We start from the raw sequence: 23170 nt of genomic DNA on the forward strand, positions 1-23170 counted from the left end.
AGAATATAGGCAAAGCTATGCCTTTGTAACAGCCTGTTTGAACTCTCTCAAAATTGCCTGGTGGCTTGATGAGGAGAGGCAGAGGTTCTAAATGTGGTCATTCTGTTGTATTTATAACACAGAGAGATTGGAGAATTTTTAACCAGTGCTTCAGTGTGGGGAATGATTGCCGCCCCCTCCCTACTCACCCAAAAGTGTAATCCTTCCTTGAGACATATTTTCAGTGTAGACTTGCCATGATGTTATTGCCAGTCAAACTGCTGCCTGAATCTGATTTTTCCATTGGAATAAAACTATTCATGTCAGTTTTGGTACCCGGAAGGGGAACCCAGGAATTAAAAATGAAAATGTAATGAGCCTCAAGTTGGGTAACTTATTTTTTTTTCTTCCTGCAGTTGCTCAAGTCCTACCAGTTTGCTGAAATCTACATGTCAATCAAAGAGAAATTGCCTGTTTCTTTCTTCTTCTACTGTTTTTATAGTTTTAGAAAGGAGGTGGAAACAACTGTAGCTCTTTATCTAATGACTCACACTAAAGCCACCATGTAGTCAACAAATGCCTGCACATATATTGCCTCTCTGCGTACACACAGATTTACTTCCTTCCAATCCTTCTGTTAAATCACATTTTGTGACTCCCTCAGCAGCATGGGACACTGCAAGGAGCATTTAAGAGGAAAAGAAAAACTAAAACACCCAGTTACAGTCTGTATAATATGGGTGTATAATACAGTACCCCTTTATCCCCTTCAGTAGCATGATCAAACTGTGTGGCTGGAGTCCTGCATTAAGCCACTCATTTCAGTATTGGCTACTTTAAATGCTGAGCACTGAAGCCAATTTTGTTGGCTGTGCTGTAGTTAAGCCTCCTCCCTAGCTGTGTACAGTTCTCTGTTCTCCACTGGGGTATTTTTCATGGCAAGTGAATTTTTGGAATAAAACATAGAGTTTTTTTCACCTCCTTATACAGCTGTGAAAAGCAGTAGGGAAGAAAAAAGTAAATTAACCTTTCATGTTTTATTGATACCCATGTTCCATCTGACTGTCAGGAACTTCATAGTGGCAGTAAATACTTCAGAAACTCTTCAGCTCTTCTCTTTGAGATGGGATGCAATGAATCACTATCCCATGCAATGGATATTTAATCCACAGCAGTATGCAAATCATCTCTTCTATGCCACCAACTCATTATACTCTTTACATAAAAAACATCAAAACCTACCAGGACCCAGTGAAAGCACTGGAGATAAAGAGCACACACATTACATGATGTGTCAAAGAACCTTCAAAACGTCCAAGTCAGTCCAACAACAAGTGCCAGAGAGGCTAATAGTTCTGGAAATGTAGGGGGGTTCTCTCTGAACCCAAATGTGAGAACAAGTTTAACCCAGACAAGTACACTGCAGCTCTTGAGAACTGGAGAAGTTTGTTGGTATTCTTGAACGATGTTCTTCCAGCTGTGGACAATCACCAATATTGCAGCGAAAGACTTCAAACCTGAGACCAAGTTATTTAGCAGGGTAATGAGGTATTCTTCCTAGTGCTTACAAATAACCAGCATAAGTCCTTCATTTAGTAATGCAAGGCACACCTAAATTACTGGGTACTATTTACTGTCAGTAGTACCATTGAGTACTGACACGGTTACAAAAACTGGCCCTGACCCATTCACACTTGTAAATTTAGATGACATTTTTATAAGTCCAAGAGTAAAATTTCATGGTCTGGTAGTTTGTACTAGTAGTTTTGACTGATAAATAGTCAATATAATATCCCTAATTAAAAAAGGGTGGAGGGAGGTGACTGGGGCACTTATGTCTTACTATTTAAAACACCTGGTAGCTACTTGAGACCTTTTTAAAGGTCAGAGTTATCAACCATGTGGAAAAAGGTAGTGGGCTGGATCTGAGTCTTCTCAAAGGTGAAACAAAATTATCAACATTTTAGTAATTTCTTCAGTAGGTAAGAGTGGATTAGTTACTCCAGATTTGCTTAGGTATTTGAGACTGTGATCTGTAAAAAATTATTAAGATGGTTGTATGACAATCCAGATAATTTTGAAAGAAGCTAACTGAAGTCTATTATAGGTATAGTGTAAGGAGAATTGTTAGGGTGGGAAGAGAAAGTAGAAGGCAGTTTTAAGTTGCATCTGGCTTCACTGGTGATTTTGCACACAGAAAGAAAGCATGTGCTCTTGAAATTCTTTGATAACACACATTAGGTGCTATCATCAATTGAGAATGGAACATGATATTTTCCAAAAAGACTAGAATGACCTTGAGAACTGATATAATAGAAAGGAGCTGTAACTCAACAGGAAAGAAAGGGGCAATCGTATTTAGAATCTAATAACAACCAGCTCTAAGAACTCAGTAGCTGTTAACAACTGAAGAGCAAGATGTGCAGGTATTTCCATTTATGGCAATGAGTTGCAAATTTGATACAGCTGTTAAAAATAAAATCAAAAATGTTAATTGAGATATATTCTGCATTATACCACTGCAGAATAAAAACTTTGTATGTTGATGACTTCATTGATTCATAATAAATAGTAATTAAATCTTTTCAGAAAAGACATGAGGGATGAGAAAATAATATAATAAAATTTATGTGGTTAGAATAAGGATGGAAGGCTGAGCACGAAAGAGATCCAATTGCCCCCTCTATGATGGGGTGGAAAATGGTAACCGTCAGGAAAAGAAGAAAGCTACTCAAGGTAAGAAGGTCTTCAAGCATAAATACTTGAATTGATGTCTATAAACTCACCAGTGAAAATTCTCTGAAAATAAAAAGAAACTTGTTAGTGTCAAAACACAGAAAAGGTGTCAAAGAGGCAAAGACTGAGATGATTCTTGGGTGGTTATGAATGAGGTTCTGTGCCACATTTACTGTGGCAGCAGGTAACTGGGCACAGTCAACAAATCTGCTCCCTTTTCTGTCTGAGCACACTTTAGTGTGTTGCTCCAAAATGTGTTAGTGACTTTACTCATGACTTGATAAGCTGGGGAGAGAAATATACAAAATATGGGGGTTGACATGTCACAGGAAAAAGACTTCTGAATCTTGTCCAGGTTCTATTTCATCTATGTATTCACATAGCAATAGTAAAAAAAAAATTGTTCCAAATTTGAGCATAGGTAACATATGTTTGGTGGTGGCTTTTTGGACACTGCATGTCAGCTGGAAGAGTCTGTCTTATTCTTGCTGAAATAGGATTCAGTATACAGTTTTCCTAGATGATCTCATATGAAAATACATCTGTCACAATCAGTTGCTAAGCATAGTTCACGCTTTTAAAAAACCAGAGAGATGAGTGAAAATATTTAGCAGTGCTGAAAGCAGTAAGTATGTCTCTAGTTCACTGAATTCATGAAAATACGCAGCAATTAGCAACTATTTAAGACTTGCTCATCTTTTATTTTGGGCAACAACTGACTTGGGACTTTAGGGCAGAGCATCTCATAGGGAGACATACCTGTGACCAAGTCCCTGCAGCAGAATTAGAGGGTGAAGTCAAAATAAAGGCCTCTCAACTCTTCACTCATTTCAGACTCTTTGCTGAGGTTGCTGAATCCTGTGGATTGTGTTCCTCAGTGTAGGAGTGCCTGTATGTTGTATGACTGTACCAGGTGGCTAAGAAGCCATTCAGTTAAGCTGTGGAGTTCCAAAGCTCAACAATAAAACACAGACATTACTGAAATTCCTGCACTAGTCTGATTCTTAACACTTAGCATTTAGTTCAGGCTTTAGCCTGCCACTTGACACCTGCCTGTCTTTACTTTTTCAAAATTTCCTCTGCCAAGTCACAGATTTGCACATTTCAAGGAAGAACTAGATATAAATGTCATGCTGTGGCACACTGCAGATGCATTTTTATTCTCCACTCAATGCCATATTTTGCAATTAACCAAAAAACCCCCAAACAAAACCACAACAACCAAACAATGTCTCCCGCCCAAAAAACCAAAACCTATGAGTCAGCGTTCAGCAAGATGTTCAATATGTTATTAGTTGATTTAGAATATTCTTCCAAATGAAGCATGTTCAAACTATTTAACAGAAATAAAAGATTTGTGTGACTGCAGCACAAAAACATAATCCAAAATGTTTTGGCTGAGAAAGGGAAGCCTTCTGTTTTCCTTACAACTGAGACCAAACCAATTTTGATTTCTGACTTCTTAATAAATGTTAAATACAATTTAGACTGAGTTTCTAATAAAAAAAATACTGCAAAATTTGTATGTTTACAGTTATTTAGTACACCGTTTTATCTTTAATTTGAGCATCTTAAGTATAAGAACAGTTAAATTCAAATTCTTCATAGGTTATGCCATCTGTAAATGGAAGTCTATATTTCAGAGCTATGCAGAGCATGGTTAATAATTTGACCATTTTAAAAATTGGGCATCTTACAGCCTGGCCGTTTCTTATTTGTTTTTTTTGCTGTGTTGGTGTCTAAAGGTTCTCTGTGCTCGTTAAATAAGAATTTCATTTTATGGCAGAAGACAAGTTTTAAAAGTTATTTTCATTACATCCCAGAATAGCTTGAAAAGCTTTTGCAATTTTTCGTGAGAAAGGAAGGAAGAGACTGGCCGTCTGAGATGCAAGATTCAAGCTCATCTGACACTGGAGACCTGAGCTTGTGCTAGGACCTTGGTAAAGCTGTTAGGCATTAAAGCAGTTCCCCAGCCTCTGGTTTATTGGTAGGCGATTTGATTCCTTCATTAATATACATAGTATAATGTAGATCTAGAGCTGTTCACTATGAAATGTCTACTGCAGGATGAGATGGATTGTGCACTGGAAGTGCTTATTTTCCCCACAGACTACAGAGGAAACATTGGATGATAAATGAGAGGTAGACATCTGTGCTACATGAGTCTGAAATTGATCAAATGTTGCCATATTAATTGATAATTGATCAAATATGGCATAAATTAATCCTGTGTAAGCAAGTTGCTCTTTCATTTCTTTAGTTCAGGGTGTGGGGGCAACCAACATGAAGTCCAGGATGTGGTAGAGCACAGTGATGGAGCTGAGTCTTCCATATGCAAGATGAGTGTGAAAAAAACCTAAAAATCCTTGCTAGTAAGTTTAGTTTTAGTCTTAAAAGTGAGAAATTTTTTTGCAATGAGGGTTTTATTAAATCAAGCACATTAATGTAAAAGATCAGTTAGGGTTTTGGTGGGCTTTTTTGGTGGAGTTTTGGAGGTGTGCGTTTGTTTTTTTTTTTTTAATTTTGATTTGTTTGGTTTCTTAATTTTAAGCAAAAATTAAGGTGTCCAAAACACTCCGGGGACCTGCTCTGTTTTATCAAGGGCAAGAAGAGTGAACTGGTCCACAGCGCCAGGGGTGCTGGGAGCCAAGGGTGGAAGCCAAGCAAGGGCTCCCCAACAAGGGGCTGGTCCCACAGCAAGGTGTGCAGGAGGTTTGATAGCAATGACTAAGTCAGGGGAGAGTACAGGTCTATCCAGGCCAGTCTGTAGTGGTAAGGGATGTACCAGACAGGATCAGCAAGGCAGGCAGGATGAAGAAGGTGCAGTGCCAGACACAGCTCCAGTGTACCCTGGGCGCCCTACAAGGGATAAATGCAGCTCCCAAGTCAAGGTGTCCCAACCAAGACACAGTGTCTCTCTCTCTCAGCTCCTTCTCTCACCTTCGCCATTCTCAAGCAGTTTGCTCCCATGTTACATGGCCATGCCATGTCAAAGCAGCCCAGAGAGCTTACCCTTGGGAAGCGAAGGAGATGGATTCACACAGGGCCCTGGCAATGTTACCACATACTTTGTCAAGACTAGAAGAGATTATTTTGACTCTAGATATTACAGAGTAAAAGGGAATCAAAGGGCAAGAAAAGAAATGGAGACACTGGGCTTTACATACAATCACAAAGAGTCATAGAGCAAAGCTGGGTGAGTCCTTCCCCTATCCAGCATTTCAGTGAAACCCCGGCATTTGCAGCATGGGATCATCAGGGTAAAATACAGAAGCAGAAGACTGAAGCAAATGTAGAAGTTTCTTGGGGACAATAGGAGAAAATCTTAAGTATAATTATATTTGGCCTATAAAAGATTTCTGAGAAGAGTGGTGAGCTTTCCTTACTTCCAACACCACTCAGTCCCTCCTAGGTAAGAGTTTATCCTATCTCTTAGCATTTCAAAAAATTCCTGATTTGAGGAACCAAAATTGTCTAAAACTTTATCAGAAGTCAGGCATTTCCTTCCACTGTACAGAGCTGTTGGATAGAAATACTAAGTTTTCACTTTATGGCTTTTCCAGTCTTTTCTAAAGGCTGAGGCTCTTTGATTTGAAAGCTCAGAGCTAGACTCTTAGTTGTTATAAATAAGTATAGCCTCATTATTTTTCTAGGCCTATAGCAATTTTTGGTGGCTGAGATCTGGCACATAGTTTGTAATAAAAGTGTTATTTTCAAATCATAATCAGAGAGATGACCCCTGTAAAAAATGGTCATATTCTAGTGTAAATATCTCATATCTTACTAGAGAGACAGTAATCGTGAAATTTTTTGAGAACTGCTGTTTCCACTTTTCTCTGCTTTAACATCAAGCCCCTATAGAATAAATAATTTCTTCATGCAAAAAGCCTAGATTTTCTAAACTATGTAGCCATTGACAGTTTTGTCTCATTCTGAAAGAAATTATAATAGCTTAATACTATTTTATAGAATCAGGATGTACCAATTGTCTTGAATTTTTGCTTGGGTGAGGTGTGGTGGATGGAATCTTCCTTATTTGGCCTAAATACCTTGGTGTGACTAAAGCACAAACTCATGTGTCCCAATACTGGTTTTAGTAGCATGGACATCCTCATGTAGCTATCAAAGAGCTGAATTGATGTGTCAGTGTGTTCTTACCTTCACCGTGTTCCAGTCTGTAACACTTTGTGATAGGTTATGGTGGAGAAATCCTAGTCTAGAGAAGGCACCATGCAGATCCACCTTTGCTTTTTTCCTGATGCTGGGGAATTTCTCAAGGTTATTCTGCTACTAAAAATAGGCTCTGAGTAAGTTCTGTGGAGAATAGGACCTGGACTAAGGTCCGATTTAGCAATGGGACTGTCATGAAACTTGAGAGTAAACGCCAGTTACTGGGCTGAAGAAATACACTGACTAGCATGCTCAGCCCACTATAAATAATAAAATACTTCCATTTGGTAGTATTGCCCAAATAATATTTCCTATACACATAACATGAAAGAAAATGTTTACATTCATAATCATATAACTCCCTGTCCATGGAAGAGTTTATCCCAGTTTTCCTACTGTCTCTAAAACTCCTCATCATCTTCCTAAGCCAGATTTTCCTGTTTTGTGTTCGTGTCTTTCTTTACCCTCTCCCAAAATCACAGAGCTAAAGAATCCATGCTGGTTACAGCACTGTTTAGGATAAATTTCTTTGCTGGTATTGTCCTGGAAAACATTCAAGTCAGCAGGAGGAAAAGTTTCTTTGTGGGATAGACAGTGTTCTATTAAGAGCCAGCCCTCAGAAAAGTGACTAAAATGCAGCATCTCTGTTCCTAGAAAGATGTCATTTGGTACACTTATTGATTCCCAAGAGAGACACTAGGCTGTAAAATTTTGTGTTAGGAGGTACTGGGTTAGCCAGCATATGGGTACAGCTTCTTCCTGCTTTGACTTTGATATTTTATACTTTATTGAACTTATATTTCTTTTAATTAGTATTGTGAAATCTGGAAAAGCATTAGGCATAGATGAGCATATGACAGTGCATCATTGTTATTGGCGGGAACGCACGCACTTGTATCATTCAAGCATTTGCTGAGCTAGAGAGAAAATTTGGGAATCAAAAAATGTTTGTTTAAGGGTTGCCAAAATTCTGCTCATATCTCCACCTAAATATTTCGCTCCTTTTCTTGGATCCCACTAATATGGCCTAACTGCTAAAATCTCCAGAAGCTTTGACAGTGTTTTGTTCTGCTCTGAAAGTACTGTTACAGAGCAGAGAGGGTGACCAGAGTGTCAGAGATCACAGATCTTCTTCCCAGGGGTGTTCAAAAATGAGCCTAGAGGGACTGGCATGTGTGGATGTATAATTAATCTGTGTGTGTGCTCAGGGGCAGAGAAAATATTGGGGAACTCTTGCTTTAATCCCACTTGGCTCACAAATCTCTAAATGCTTGGCAACATGGAGATTTAAACCACAGATAAGTAAGGCTGCAAATGATTTAATATGGATTAAATAAACTAGTGAAAGTGCATGTCCAGTAGCTGTGGAAAGTTTTTCATGTTATTTCCCCATTTATTTAAAAGCATGTGCTTCTGCCCGATATTGACCTATTTTAATCACATCAGACATTGGTGGTGGTCTCCCTGGAATTAATATATTTCCTTACTGTTCTTTCCTCATTATTTTTTTTTCCTTGTTCATTCTATGTTCCCTGTTTCAGCTGTGTTACTAGAAGCTTGTTACTAGTGCTTGTTACTAGTTCCACTTGTTTCTGCAAACTATACTTAGTCCATCACCAAAAACATGCCAGCACTGCCTTACTTGGTGAAATCGTGGGGAGGAGAAAGATTTTTGGATATGTAGTCATGTATCTGGTCTGTAGATCAGTCATGTCTTTCCTCTTTCAAATGCTGTTGTGCAATTTTTAAGGTGTAAGGGTAATTTTGATATAAACATGTAGTAATTAACCAGTTAAAGAGATTAGAACCTGCTTTTGTCCTCATCATTTTAGTTATAGGTGTCTCAGACTACTGCAGTGGTTTTCACAGCAGATGTACAAGGCAGCACAACTGCAGTAATCCCTTAAGATTTTGGAAACTGAAACATAGGCCCCAACAGGCATCACATAGTTACACTTTTCCCCCAATACATACATAATCACTGCAAATGAAAATCCCTCTTCAACTGCAGCTTAACTCTAAAAATGCCAGAGACCTATCTATGCTGTAGTTGCCAATATTCAACCATGAAATCATAGAATAATTTAACTTGGGTCATAGCAGGTCATCAAGTCCAACTCAAAGCAAGGCTTTCTTCAAAGTTAGATCAGATTGTTTAGGGCTTTGTCCAGCTGAGTTTTAAAACTCTCCAGCACTGGACAGTCCACAGCATCTCTAGGCAGCCTGGTTCAGAGCTTAATCATTGTAAGATTTTTTTCTTCCTTAAGACCATTTAAAATATCTTACTGTCAGTATACACTGCCTCTTGACATTTTACTATGCACTTCTGTAAAGAATATCTTGTCTCTAAGTCGCCAGTACTCAAAACCCCTTATTAGGCTTTTCTACAGGCCAAGCAAATTTTTTCTCTTGTGTGCCATGTTCTCTATACACTACACCTAAATCCTTGTGGTATGCTCATATTTGTCATTAGTGGGGACCCAAACTGGATGAAGCATTCCAGGTATGGCCACACAAGTGGCAAATAAAAGAAGAATATCACTTCCCTAGACCTTTTCTCTTGTCAGCTTTTCTCTTGTCCATGATCAGCCCTGGTTCTTGTAACGGTGCACTGCTGATTTACATTTAATTTGACTTTCACCAGGACCTCTAATACTTTCACAAAACTATTTTCTAAAACTCATAGCGGTGCAGGGGTATTATCTCTTGGGTATTATATCTTCATACCTGTATAACTTTGCATGTGGTTTTGTTGAACTTCATGAGGTACCTGTCAGCCTGTTTCTTCCTTCTCTGAAAATCCTTTGGTGGGACAGCCTTGTCCTCCAGTTTATAAGTCCTTTTCCCTTTTTCAGCTTGCAAAGTTCATGAAAATGCTTTAAGTGCAATTATCCATGTCATCGATGAAGATGATAAACTGTATTGGTCTCACTATTGATCCTTAAAGAATGTTAGTCCTAGTAGGATGTTAGGTAAGTTTTCGAAATAACGATCCAGCCAAGTTTTCACTTAACTTGTAATTTGCCTCTAGACTCTACTACTAGGCTAGGAGATCTGCAAGGCATGAAGGCAGATACTAGGGAGTAGCCATAAAGCACCTCAAGCTTTTACATGACGTTTCTCACTTTTCAATGTCCTTTTTTTTTTTTTTTTTCCCAGCAATGGACCAAGGTTTTCCCTGGTTTGTTTGTTTCTTTTGTTAAGGGCTTTCTTTAGTTTTTGTTTTGGTTAGTTGGGTTTGTTTTTTTTTTTCCCTACAGAAATATTTCACCTTGTACTCATTTCTCTCTCCAGTTCCAGCTCCAACTTTGAGCTTCCCGATTTTCCCGTCATGCTCAGGCAATGCCTTTGTAACACAGAGAAAATCAGAATAATGGAATTGTTTGGGTTGTAAGAGACTGAACAATTGATCAACTGATCCAACTCATAAACCAGTACTCCCAAGACCAACATTAAACATGTGCCTGTGTGCCAGTTCTATACAATTTTTTGATTGCTTCCAGGAATGCTCAACCATATTATTGGGCAACCTCTACCACTACGTGACAACCCTCTCAGTGAAGAAATTTTCCTAATATCTGATTGAAACCTACCCTGGGCAAGTTGAGGCTATTATCCCCTTGTCCTGTCACTGGTTGCCTGGGAGAAGAGATTGACAGATAGTTGTAAAGAGTAATAGTCTCCTTTATGATCCTCCTTTTCTTCAGGCTAAACAACCCATTTCCTCAGTTGCTCCTCATAAGACTTGTGTTCCAAACCCGCCACCAGCTCATTTTCCTTCTCCAGACTCCCTTCAGTGCCTCAGAGTGTGCCTTGTAGTGAGGGCCCCAGAACTGAACACGGGATGGGCGATGCAGCCTCACCAGTTCCAAGTATAAGGGGAAGATCACAACCCTGGTCCTGCTGGCCACACTATTCCTGATACAAACCAGGATGTTACTGGCTTTCTTGGTCACTTGGACACATGATGGCCCATGTTCAGATGGTTGTCCACTAGCTCCCTACCTCCAAGTCTTTTTCTGCCAAGCAGCTCTCCAGTCATCCTTTCTCCAGGCTGCAGTGTTGCTGGGGTTGTTGTGACCCAAGTGCAGCACCCATAACTTCACATTACTGAACCTCATGCAATTAGTCCATGGATGCAGCCTGTCCAGATCCCTCTACACAGCTTTCCTACCCTCCAGCAGACCAACAACACTCCTGCCCCTTGGTGTTGTCTGCAAACTGACTGGAAGTGCACTAGATCCCCTCATTCATTATTTTTTCTATTGCATTGATAAAATAATTGCAACAAGTCCCAGTACTGATCTCTGAGGGACTCTTGTCACCAGATGTCAACTGGATGTAACTCCATTCACAGCCACTCTCTGAGCTCAGCCAGCCAGCCAGTTTTCTACCCAGCAAAAGGTATGCTTCTCCAAGGCCTGAGCAGCCAGGTTCTTCAGGAGAATTTTGTGGGAGATAGTGCCAAAGGCTTTGCTAGATTCTACCTTTGCTTCCATTTCTTCACAGCTTTTTTTTTTATTTATTTTTTCTAGTCTTCTTTTCCTTTTTTATTTCTTTCCTCTTCTGAACATCAGTTACTACACATCATTCAAACAGCTTATGGAACTCTGTTTTGAAATTCTAGAAATCGCTTATCATTATCTCCTCCCAAACTATAAAGGCACTCCCTTTGTCATCCCTGTTCTCCACTTAGAAACTCTGGTGGGGTTTTTTGTTTGTTTTGGACTTCTGTAATATTGCTGCCTTGAAAAGAAACCATGTCAGAAATGCGTAGAGATATTAAATGAACTTTTTGCCATACTTTGGGAATTAATATATGTCAGCATATGAAGGTTTTGTCTTTGTTGACATTACTTGTGCAACTGAAATGAATTAGAATAAGATTTGTCTGATTAGTAGCATCACCCTGGGGTGAGCTGACATCATTAAGTTGTGGAATTTTCACATGTAAAATGATTGCTTTTAAATGTTTAGTCTGGAGCTGATTTTGGAGAATGTACTGGAAGGTGCTTCATTTACTACTACGTGTCACAACCATGCTATGAAACAAAAGTATGCAATGGTGAGCAGCATGAACCCGAGACTACGGTTATTATGTCACTTATGTGGCCATTAAGTTTTCATGTTAAGATTTATTAGGCTGTCATTACAGCACTTTTGTTTTTGATGTATCAAACCACTACTACAGTACATATTTGTTGACATCTCATCTGTTTTAGAAAGGCAAATGATTACAAGTTACCAAGGAAACTAATAAGCAATATGCAAGGAATAGGCTGCACAATTTGTTTTGCTGGATAGCAAATCACTGCTGTTTTAATGTCAATTAAATTACTTCTACTTCTCACACTGATAAAATAAAAACAATCCAGGTACCATTTAAAAAAATTATAGCTATATCCATTTAGTAAATGGAAATGAGCATTGTATTGTAGCTTATATCAATGGAAGATAAAGAGGGATGCAATTTGTTGAAGGTTTATGTACTTTATAAACAAAGTGCTTTATTTTATGACTTTACAGAAAACCTTCTGTTCCATTAAGTCCATAAGACTACATGACCACAGACCTTAGAACCTGATGGAGTTTTTAAGACTGGTAGATACAAACTTGCTTCCTTACTTCAAATTGCCTGGACAGTTTGATAAAAAAGAATTTCATTCAGGCCAGCTGTTGAGCTGTACTGTGAAAAGAAGTTTGGAGTAAATTAGATCAGTGGGATTGAAATTGATTTAGGCTGGTGACTCAGATAAAACAGGTCACCTGGCCCAACTCCTGAGGAGCTGTACAATGCCAGGAATGAAACTCAAACAGTCTAATTTTTTTGAAAGCAAGAGGAGATCCTCAGGGGTCTGTACCTTTTGAAGCCATAATAGCTGTTGTTAGGTATTGTGTCTGTTTTCTGTGGAAGAAATATTAGGGACTCCCTGTCGCCCTAGAGAGCATTAGTTCATGGTTCTGACCTTCGAGTGAAGGACCATGAGTTTTTAAGATAACATTAGGTCTGGTTTTTTTTTTTTTTTTTTTTTTTTTTTTTTTTTTTTTTTTTTTTTTTTTTTTTTTTTTTTTTTTGTTTTTTGGGGTTTTTTTTCTGCCGTGTTCTTCTGAGCCTTTTTTATTCCAAACCTTAGATGGTTTGGTTCAATGAGTTGTACCACATCCCCTTTTTCATATTTGTAAGCTTTCACTCTTGGTAAGTCCTGCATAATATTTGAAAGGCAGATAAAATAGAAAGCAAATGCTGCTACTGCCTACTCACTTCTCCAAACTGACTGTCAGTAGCCATGGAAGGCCAGGAGGGTGTGTGTAGCTGAGGCCCAGGGGATTCAGGTTGCTGAGCAGCACATGCCTACCTACAGTGGAAGGAATAGAAGGGGGGGAAAAGGTCAGCATTTTGAAGATATGAATTTCTTAGATGGATTTATTTTCTCACTTGTTGGATTTTCCCTCAGTGACAGTAGCACCGTCTTCACTGTAACACTTGCTCATTACAGCTTATGCAGAACTGATTTGTGTCTGCTCTAACCAAGACCAGACCATCTCATATTATTTACTTTGTGTACACCTTAAAAGGGCTGTTCTTTTCTTCGTATATTGGTAATGCTGAAATGAAAATAAGCATGAGTACTGCTTGATACTGAAAACCTTCAAAAATGTCATATTAGCTGGGTAATATATCTTAATGTCTGTGATAGCAAGGACAGGCAAGGTGGTGTGCATGGCCCTTTGGCTTTGAAATCTCTGAAATCATGGGAGATGTGAGAGCATCAGCTGAAAGCATTTCCATTTGGATAGCATTTCTTCAAAAGTATTTTTGGTGGTGGGATTGGTGGGTGTTGGCCAGTTCTAAAATGAAATACAATAATTTTGCCTGTGGCAAAATTAGATCAACAATCTGTCTAAACTGCAGGTGCTGGTATAAGGAAGGCAGTGTGCATGAACAGCAGGGGATAGCTAGATAGGGAGTAAAAGAAGTGGATATGAATGTATTGGTGGAAAGAAATAGATAGGAATGGTATGTAGAAAACTAGAATAATATAATTCTTTCTGAGTTTTCTGAACTTCTAGTAATTCTTTCCAAACCATATGTTGAAAGCAGAGTCTTCACTGATCCTGTCAATAGTCCTTGTTCCCCTCAGCTTTGACTTGAATACCTGGGGCTGCTTTTGCAAAAGTCCTTGCGAGAAATAGTGGGGAGATAGCTCCACAGCTACCTTTTTAACATTCTTCCAGAAAAGATGTGAAGTTGCTGAAACTTAGCTGCATAGAAAAGTTAGAAAATCCTTTTTTGAAGTATCAGATACAACAATATATATTTTACTGGTGTATACAGATACGAAAATTTCATTTTGTTTTGCCATGTTTGCAAGGACTGAGAATTTAAATATATTCTGAGATTTTTTTACCAAATATTCTGTGCATTTGAAAGGTAGATTACAAGTATGCAAATGGACTAGTAGTGTGAAAGTACATGCTGCAAGATTTACAAAGATGGAATAAGTATTAAATTCAATAAAATATTTTCTGCAGAGGAAAATGTGTCATCATAAATGAGAAACTGTTGCAACAAATGCAACTGTTGAGTGTTTAAGGAATTGAAGTTGAACAGAATGAGACTGAAAAAAAATCATTCTGTAGCATCTTGTAAAATTCTTGTAAAATTAAAATTATCACACACAGTGTAATCAGAAAAAAATATGAAAAGACAAAATGGAAATACATTCAATGAAATAATTAATCAAAGACAATAGTTGCAGAATGATTTTAAACCTATCAGTCAAACTTTAAACAAAGGAAGGAAGTGAAGTTTAGATTCAAATTAAGGAATTAAATTATATAGTAACTTAGACAACTGTTTTTAGATTTGTATAAGTAGAAGCCAGTCCATAATTTCCCCCTGTGGAATAAAGATGAGAATTTCAAAGGATTACCCCTGGCTGACTGCATTTTACATAAATGCATAATGCAAAAGTATAAGCTGCAGGGAGAAACATTACAGTTATATACAAAGTTAAAATTATGTGGCATTTAAAGTATTGCTCAGAATATGTATATATGGAACACAGAGTGTTTATTTCTTGGACTCAGATAAACAACAAATTGCTTTCATGGCAGCTGCTTTCACAAAAATGCCTTAAGGGTCAAGGGGTTTGGGTTTGAGGAGTGGTCTTCCTTAGTAGAACTGAACTGGAATCTTTAGCTGTCAAGATCACAAGTCAGTCAATTAAAGGCAGGAAGGGGGGGGAAATGAAAGCAAAATACAAAAACATATTGGGGCAACTAAATGAAATGTTTTTGAAGGCATGAATTACTTCAGTGTGGTAAGAGAAAGGGAGTGGCAATCATTAAGATGTGGCTGGGTTGGGCAGCACTTGGAGCAGAAATGATGTGAGCTTTCACATGAGTTTCTACTGCACTTTCAGTAAAGTGAAAAGGGCATGCTGAGGAGAATAAATGAAATATTCATGTTTTCCTAATGAGTATCAAGGGTCCCTCAATTTTGTGTTTGATATTACTCTGTTGAGACAACTGGAAATTAGATCACAGGTGGGAAAGCTGCAGGGAATAACACAGGATCACAGAAAATTCTGAGTTGGAAGGGACCCACAAGGATCATAAAGTCCAAATTCTTTAAGCGAATGGCCCAAATGGGGATCAAATGCATGACCTTGGCATTAATAGCACCATGCTCTCACCAACTGAGATAACGCTTCAATCTATCACAATGATGATAAGGTGATATCAGAGACTGGCAGGAACCTGTGGGAAGCAGCACGGAAGCTATGGACTGGAAGACTGGCTCCTAGCAGCAGACCATGTTTACTCACCAATGGTTGTTTACTTATCCCAGACTGGAGTAGAGGATCTAAAGGGATTTTTAAATTTGAAAATTCTAAGTCTAGGGGAAAGCCTGAGGGGATTTTAGAAATTGTTGTGCTGGTGCTTGGGAGATGGCACAAATAGAGATGCTAAAGGATGGAGAGTAAATGACAGAAATGAGGTCTGTTTCTTATTTGTAAGAAAGGGTAATTTCCCCTCATTGTAAACATTACCATTCAGGAAAATAAATTTTATTTTAGACACTTAGGGTAAACCTTTCAAAAGTGCAGCTATACTGAACTGGAAAAATTCCCTGGCAATCTTGCAAAGCCACTTTTGGTTCAACAGAGGCTCACACGAAATACTCCAGGCTTCTGAAACAAGTTCCTGCACGCCACTTCACACCTGCTTGAAAGGTAGAAGGGCAGGAGCAAAGACCCTCTAAAGCTAAGGAAGTAAAACTCTAGTCCCACTGCTCTAGGCCCAGGCTTGCATAAACCTTCTATAATTACTCTAAATGTGTAAGAGAAGAGACCTGCGAAAAAGTTAACCAAAATGCAAGTTCTAAAGTTATTATTTACTTGGGCAAGGGAAGGGAAGGGAAGATGCTCTGTAATTCTGCATCAGGCAAATGCACTGAGGTAATTTCTATACACCTTAGTATAGGTGTGGGATATTTGTTAGAGACAGAACTCCCCTTGTGCTGTTGAGCAGGCACTAACTTACATGGACACATGAACTATCTCTGTGGCTTCAGTCCTTCGAATAACTAATTTTGCTGGGCAACTTCTAGTTTTGGAACAGTAGTAGTTAGCAATAAGGAAACACAAAGGAGCCATGATTAGCCATTTTGCATTTGTTTTTGAGAGAGTCTGGTTACTGAAAACCAATATGTGAAGTCTAGTTTTACAGTCTAATCTGGGAAGACAAGATCATTTTGCAGGCAGAGGTCAAGATTTTAGCTCCCTCCTCCCCAGCCTCCTGGAAGGCAAATTTAGCTGTCTTAGCAACGGTCCTGGTTTGGGACAGATTTGGGAAGAAACCTCTGGATGAAGTTTCTCTAAAAAGCTAATTCAAGCGGCCCCTTCCCCACTGGTTCAGGAGACTTAAATCTCCTTCCAGAAAAGTGGAAAAAAACTGTTTACTGAACAAGAAAAATACTCACTAACATGAAAAAAAAATATTAAACAATAAAACCTCTCGCTGTTGTGAAGAGGTGTCAGATTCAGAAAGCCCTTGTTGTGGGGTGTAGCTTGGCTCACTCAGCCTCTCCTCAATCCCTCCTGCACTGGAAAATGCCACGTCCCAGGCCTGGGTGGGCCACAGGTAGGAACTCTTGGTGTTTTTCTGGGTTTTCAGTCCAGAGCAGGGATGATAAGTTCCAGGAAAAAGAAAATTCACAGTCTAGGGAACTTCTCTACCTCAGCTAGCTGAAAAAAAAAAGTAACTAAAAGCAAAAGAGAGCTCTCTCCCGCTGTCCATGCTGCAGAAAACATGCACAGAGAGAGAGAGAGCTGAAGCTCCTATCTCTATGCTTTTGAATACAGTTGCAAAAATAATTCTACCACTTTTCCTTCTCTCCCCATTTGCTCTCAGATCTAGTTTTAAAGGTGCAGAACAAAATATCCATCATAAACATAATAGACAATTGGGGATACAAGCATCATAAATTCACCCTAGGAGAGCAACACAAATACAAGTTGCATTGCAAGTGAACTTTATAAGAAAAAGAATTTGTTGGATGGCACAGGAGGCAGAAGATAAATCCAAAAGCTACTTTTAAGAAATTTTAGGCATCATTTATGGTCTGCTACCTGGACTTCGAGAAAAAGAGTAGACTGAAACTTGCAAAGCAATTTGATAGGGTCTATAAGGGTAGGCACAACTAGAATTTTAGCAAACTTTCCTGATAGCCTGCTATTTATATCAAGCTAAAAACACTTGCATAATTAAAGATGTATCGAAACAAGGATTCTACACAGAATCAACTGCTGCTCTACAATACAAATGACTTGAACAAAATCCTTAAATATTATCCTGTCCTAAAGTCACGCTTCGTTTTCTTGAAGCAGTTGTAGTTGTACATGCTGTATTACAGAGTCAAGTCTTTCACTCAAATTCATTGCCATCTATTTGGGTGGCAAACTATTTTTAAATAATGAAAGACCAGAGATAAATCACTATCATTAGTGCAGAAGGCAAGGTCTAGTGTGGGACCATACACTTCATCCACTCTTGGTACAAAGTTAATAATCTCTTAAAGTTTTCTATATTCAGCTTCATTTATCTAGACAAGGTGGCAGAATGAATAATTTGAATTCAAATACCTGAAACTGAAGGAAAAGGATCAGTGCACTGGCTGACTCTCATTCACCTTTGCAGAAATATATTATTTTAAAAACATACTTGACTTTGAATTTCAATGCTTATTAAAGGTTGAGATATACAGATTGAGACACTGACCTTTTCTTTTCCTCCTTGGACAAAATAGAACACAAGCAATGCCATGCAATCATCCAGAGACAAGAAAAAAGGTGGTGAAGCATACAAGTGTTTTGGTGCTGTAAGGATAAAAGTCACTCTTGCAATTCTCTGAGAGGAGAAGAGGTCATGTGTGGAACTGTGGTGAAACTACCCTGGGAATTTTCTAAAAGGCCCTGAATTACTCTTTTTGACAAAGCAATTAAAATATAAAAAGCAGAGGAAGTCACCCAGTACATACGAAAATTTATAGAGAATGGAAGGCACTTTTACCCTGTCAGTATGATTGAGAACTGAGCAAAGTCCTCACAAAAGGACTTGCAGCAGAAAGGATGGCAGAGTTCAGATCAGCATTTAATGAGGTGATTCAACACAGAGCAGCACAAGACCAGTGTTTAGACATCAAGTTGTGATCGCAGTGCTGGCAGCATGAGCACAACCCAGGCCATACTTCCAAATTTGCTACTCTATCCATGTTACCAGTAGTGCCTTTCTCTATTCCACTTAACCTTGGGCCAAGGGTGCAAGGAAGGTCTTTGGACTCTTGACTTCCTATTTAGGTGACAACTTTGCACCTCATTAGCCGGGAGGTCTGCCTCCACTCTTCTGTCTAGTGATGGAAGGGTAAACTCTCACAAAATACTTTAGTGAGAAATAATGAACCTGGGTGTGTTGTACCAAATTATTGCTACCTCTGTGCATACTGGACTTAGCATTTGATTATGGTAGCTTGCACCAAATATCACCTGAAAATGTTTCCTGTATCAAGCAGAAGAAAAATGCAGGTTCTAGATTCGGAATAAGGTTGCGAGGGATGAGCAATTGCAAACGGCTCGGAGAGAGGCTGCATACAACCTCTGCATGTATGCTGTATGTTGTACAACGGAGCTCTGTCTCTGGAGAGCCTCTGGAGCAGGTCAGGATCTCACTGTGGGAAAAGGACAGCTGAATGACGACTGTTTGGGCATCAGACCACACACATTTGCCCAAGTCCAATTTCAGAACAGCTGAATGGCTGATGTAGATGATCTAATAGCTTTTTAATAGACCTAGGTTTGTTTGTCGATTTATGACCTTCTCGGTCATAATTGGTTATGACCAGCCAAGACCTTCCTGAGCTTATTCACTTGGCACCTTCAAGACCTGAGAACACACGGAGTTGCAATGAGGTTCACAAGAATTATACATGCATATTGACTGGTGATTTTATCACCCTAGGGCTATGTGTAAAAAATGTGTTCTCTCTGGCCTCATAAAGAACAGCATGCAGAATTTATTAAAAGACTAATAGAGAGAGATTGTCTCACTCATTTTTGGCCAGCACCAAAACATTCAGTGTATCACATACTCTTACTTTTTTTGTTTTAAATATGTGATAATATATATAAAGCTCCTGCGTTGGAATTTCTGGCTCATTCCTGCTCCAAGGTCAGGGTGAATAAAACTCAGGAGACGTTGTTTTTGAAGTCTCACTCTGAAGTTTATTATCCTTATCTAGTACAAACTCACAAGATGTGAGTTGTCTTTTAAAAGTCGAGAAAGTGAGCCAAAATGGTGCCTATTCAAGGCTATTTAAGTTCCAATTATCCAATAAACAGTTGACATCTATATTATCTATGCCTCTAATCTAACTGTGATCACCCAAACCCCACAATGCAAACCTATTTCACCCAATTTACAGAAAATCCAGATTCCTGAAGAAGGTGCAAAAAAGACAACCGAAGTTCTCCATCTTGGCTCCCAAATCTAGGTTTTTCACCTTGTGAGAACACATAATGCTATTCAAACTACATCCCCATTATACCAGTCCTATCACTCATTTTTGGAAGCCTGTTTTAAGGCCTCAGGTCAAATGCAGTGCTTTCCTGAAGTTCTGTGCCTGTCAGCACAGAGAGTCAAAAATTCTCAGCATCTAGAGTTCCCACACTCCTGCAGTTTTCTGTACTCTTTTGTACCTTCATGCTGCAGGCTGCTGTCTGGACACAGCATGGCAGACTGTCCCACAAAGGGAGGGGAGTGGGAAGCCAAGCAAAATCCTGCAGGCCTGGGGATGGCTGCCAGGCTCAGCTGAGAGCCCATGCTGCAGTGACAAGGCAGGCTGGTCTGCCTTGAGGGGCTGGCTGGTCCATAGGACAAGGACTGGGTTTAGATAGATATCTTGCACCCCAGCTGAGATGCTGCTGTACCACAGCCCAGGCAGGATCTGAGTGGGAGAAAACCTTCACTTACAACTGGCTCCCAAGAAAGTTGCAGAGGGGCATCCTCTTCTGGGGCTGACTTTTGCTTTCCTCATTACAGCTTCCTTTAAGGCAACCAGTGGTGTGATTTGGATGCTGGCCCCAAACCCACACAGCTGAAGTCCTGGGTGTGGGGGATGGCTGGTGTCCTGCTCACTTCCCCACTGCAGTAAAAGTAGATAGGAAGTTCCTGCTCACATTCCATTTCTATTAACATGAGAAAAGCTCTATGAAAACTTGAAAAGTATAATTTTTTGGGTTTTCTTTTCTTCTGTTGATCTCAGTTTGCTTTATAAGGAAATGCAGTGTTAGCAGGTCTGAGCGCACATGCAGGACAGATGACATGGCTGAAGACTTATGACCAATAATACCTAAGTTCTATCAGAAGTGACTTTGGAACTCCAGAAGTGCTAAATGTCTGTACCCACACAGCCTGTGAATACAAGCACCTGTTGCTATACGGACACCACCAGCTCTGCCAGACACCAAACCATAGGATGGGTCAGGCTGGAAGGGACACACAGTGGGGCACCTGCTTCAACCTCCCTGCTCAAGCAGGGTCATCCTAGAGCACATAGAACAGGGATGCATCCAGATGGTTCTTGAATATGTCCAGTGAGGGAAACTCCAACGCCTCTCTGGGAAATCTAATAAAGTTCATGGCCACCTGCACAGTCAAGAAGTTGCCCCTCTGTGGTGCACAAGGTGGGTTCAGAGAGAAAGGCTCAGTGGTGCAGCTCTGCTGCATAAACTTTTGGGTCCTGTTGGGCTCTGGGCAATAAGATGCACTTCTGTATTGGTTTTTGATTTAACATGGCAAAATTTTCTATAAATTCAAGTATTGGCCAAAAAGTCAATAGCAGTAGATGAAGTAACTCAGTGTATCTGAAATCAACATTTTTTATTCAAGCATTTGGCTAGCTTGATGGGACAGGCACAACGGGAATAGATTTAGATACATGCACTGAGCTTTCCCATAATTACATAAAAAAGATTTTGTAATACTCTTTTACCCCATTTGGTTTGTGGTAAGTCATAGAAGTCCAGAAATGAGTGAGTACTGTCACTGGTCAGCAGAACTGGGTATCTTTGTACCACTAGACCTTTTAGAATTGTGGACATTTGTGGTCCTCTTGAATGTCGGCAAGAGAATGCAGGTTTAGTGTGAGACCGTCCTGACAAGCGTTTTCCTGACAAATGATTCTCTCATGAGGGTTTTGGTATGTAATTCAAACCATACTTATGGCATGCATACTGCACCCTGATGTGCTGTATCCTCATGAGCAGGTTTGGAAAAAGAGACAGCTGCTAGAAGAGCAGGTGGCATTCCCATAGCAGGGATAAAAATGAATAGAGAAGAGAAATCTATGAACAATGAGGTATAACAGCTTACATACTTTCATTAAAGTGGAAGGACAGGAAAATCCTGCTTAAATCAGTCACATGGAAGTACTTATCTCAAAATGGGGGAAACAAAAAGCTTTTTAAACTTCAGTTCAGGTTGAAAGTCTTCACTATATGAACAAGAAAGTCTGTTTCTATGAGGTTTGAAAAGAACCCTAATTACTGACAAAAAGAACGTGACAATCCCTTGTTTCATGGAGGGTCTGTGAGGGTCTCAATGTGATCCTGAGTACTGCTGTTTATCATGTCTGAGTGTTGCTATTCTGTACACTGGGGAAGTTAGACTGAGTGCCTAACTCTGAGTGCTACAGAAGTATACGCTTAGGATGTTGTGATCTGCATCAGTCAGGATCAGCCTGTATTTCATTCAGCATTTTGTAGCAGGCAGAAAAGACTTGAAGGACACCTCTGTCAGACGCTCTGAGTAACTCTGAATACCCCAAGAATGGGCCAAGAAGTCTATAAATGTCTGCCTTTTCTGCCAATTTCTTCCTCAATTATGAATATATCACAGTAATTCTTTTCTTGGGATGCACCCCAAAACAGCTGATCTATCCCCAAAAACTGGAGAAATAAAACAAGGAGAGGAGAAAGGGATTTACTTATACTTTTCAAATAGTTTCTACTGTGTGTTATATAAGTTTTATATAACAGGAAGGCCTTGCACATCTTAAATGTGCATTGAAACCCCTGGCATGGTTACAATTTAATTGAGACATACACGTGTTAATCCAAAGCATATTGTGGTGCCTTAATTAGGAAAAAAAATCTGAGGACTGGGAGTAGTAGTAAGCATACATCAGAAACCAAACTAGTCACATGTCTACTATATGCCTTCGTTGTGTTTCTAGGTATGCATTCTGCCTGTAGTCGCTTGTTATGCTGAATCCAGCCTGAGGATTTTGTTCTGGATGTCATCAAGGTGTTCCTGTATTCATATACTCGGCTACAAACAAATGGCTACAAGTGTTGTGTCAAAACTAATGGCAAAGCTGCACTACCCCAGACTGTGCTCTTTGGGTATTCCTTAACATCTCAGTGGGAGCTTCTGCCATTTTTTATTTTTTGTCTAATATGCAGTTTGTCATCTATTTAACTATTTACTGGTAAATTTGTGAATATAAAAACAAGGTACCTTTTTTTGATTAGAAAAATAAATAAATAATATAAGCTTGGGCAGTAACATAGTAAACTTAACCCTTTTTGATTATGCTAATGTTTCATAGTTTTTATATTTCCTGCTGCTTCATAAGAAAGCAAGCATAAAAATATAAATAATAATCCTCCATTGTGGTTCATTGGGGGTTTTTTGTAATACCAGATATTGAGAGCCTAATCTT

The 23170-nt window shown here is 39.2% G+C and overlaps 1 long non-coding RNA gene across 2 annotated transcripts; it reads left to right on the forward strand.

Moving 5' to 3' along the window:
• Positions 1-1530: 1530 nt before the first annotated feature.
• LOC136287721 (uncharacterized) lies at positions 1531-22931 on the forward strand. Of its 2 annotated transcripts, none has more exons than XR_010720329.1 (3): positions 1531-1961; positions 2618-2715; positions 22682-22931. It is a non-coding gene; the product is annotated as an uncharacterized lncRNA (long non-coding RNA). The 2 variants fall into 2 exon arrangements; XR_010720302.1 differs by lacking the exon at positions 22682-22931 and adding an exon at positions 4539-4593.
• The last annotated feature ends 239 nt before the right edge of the window (positions 22932-23170 follow it).

The sequence above is a fragment of the Chamaea fasciata genome, unplaced genomic scaffold (genome assembly GCF_029207755.1).
Source record: "Chamaea fasciata isolate MVZ Bird 193981 ecotype frontalis unplaced genomic scaffold, bChaFas1.0.hap1 SCAF_1, whole genome shotgun sequence".
NCBI classification, from domain to species: Eukaryota; Metazoa; Chordata; class Aves; order Passeriformes; family Sylviidae; genus Chamaea; species Chamaea fasciata.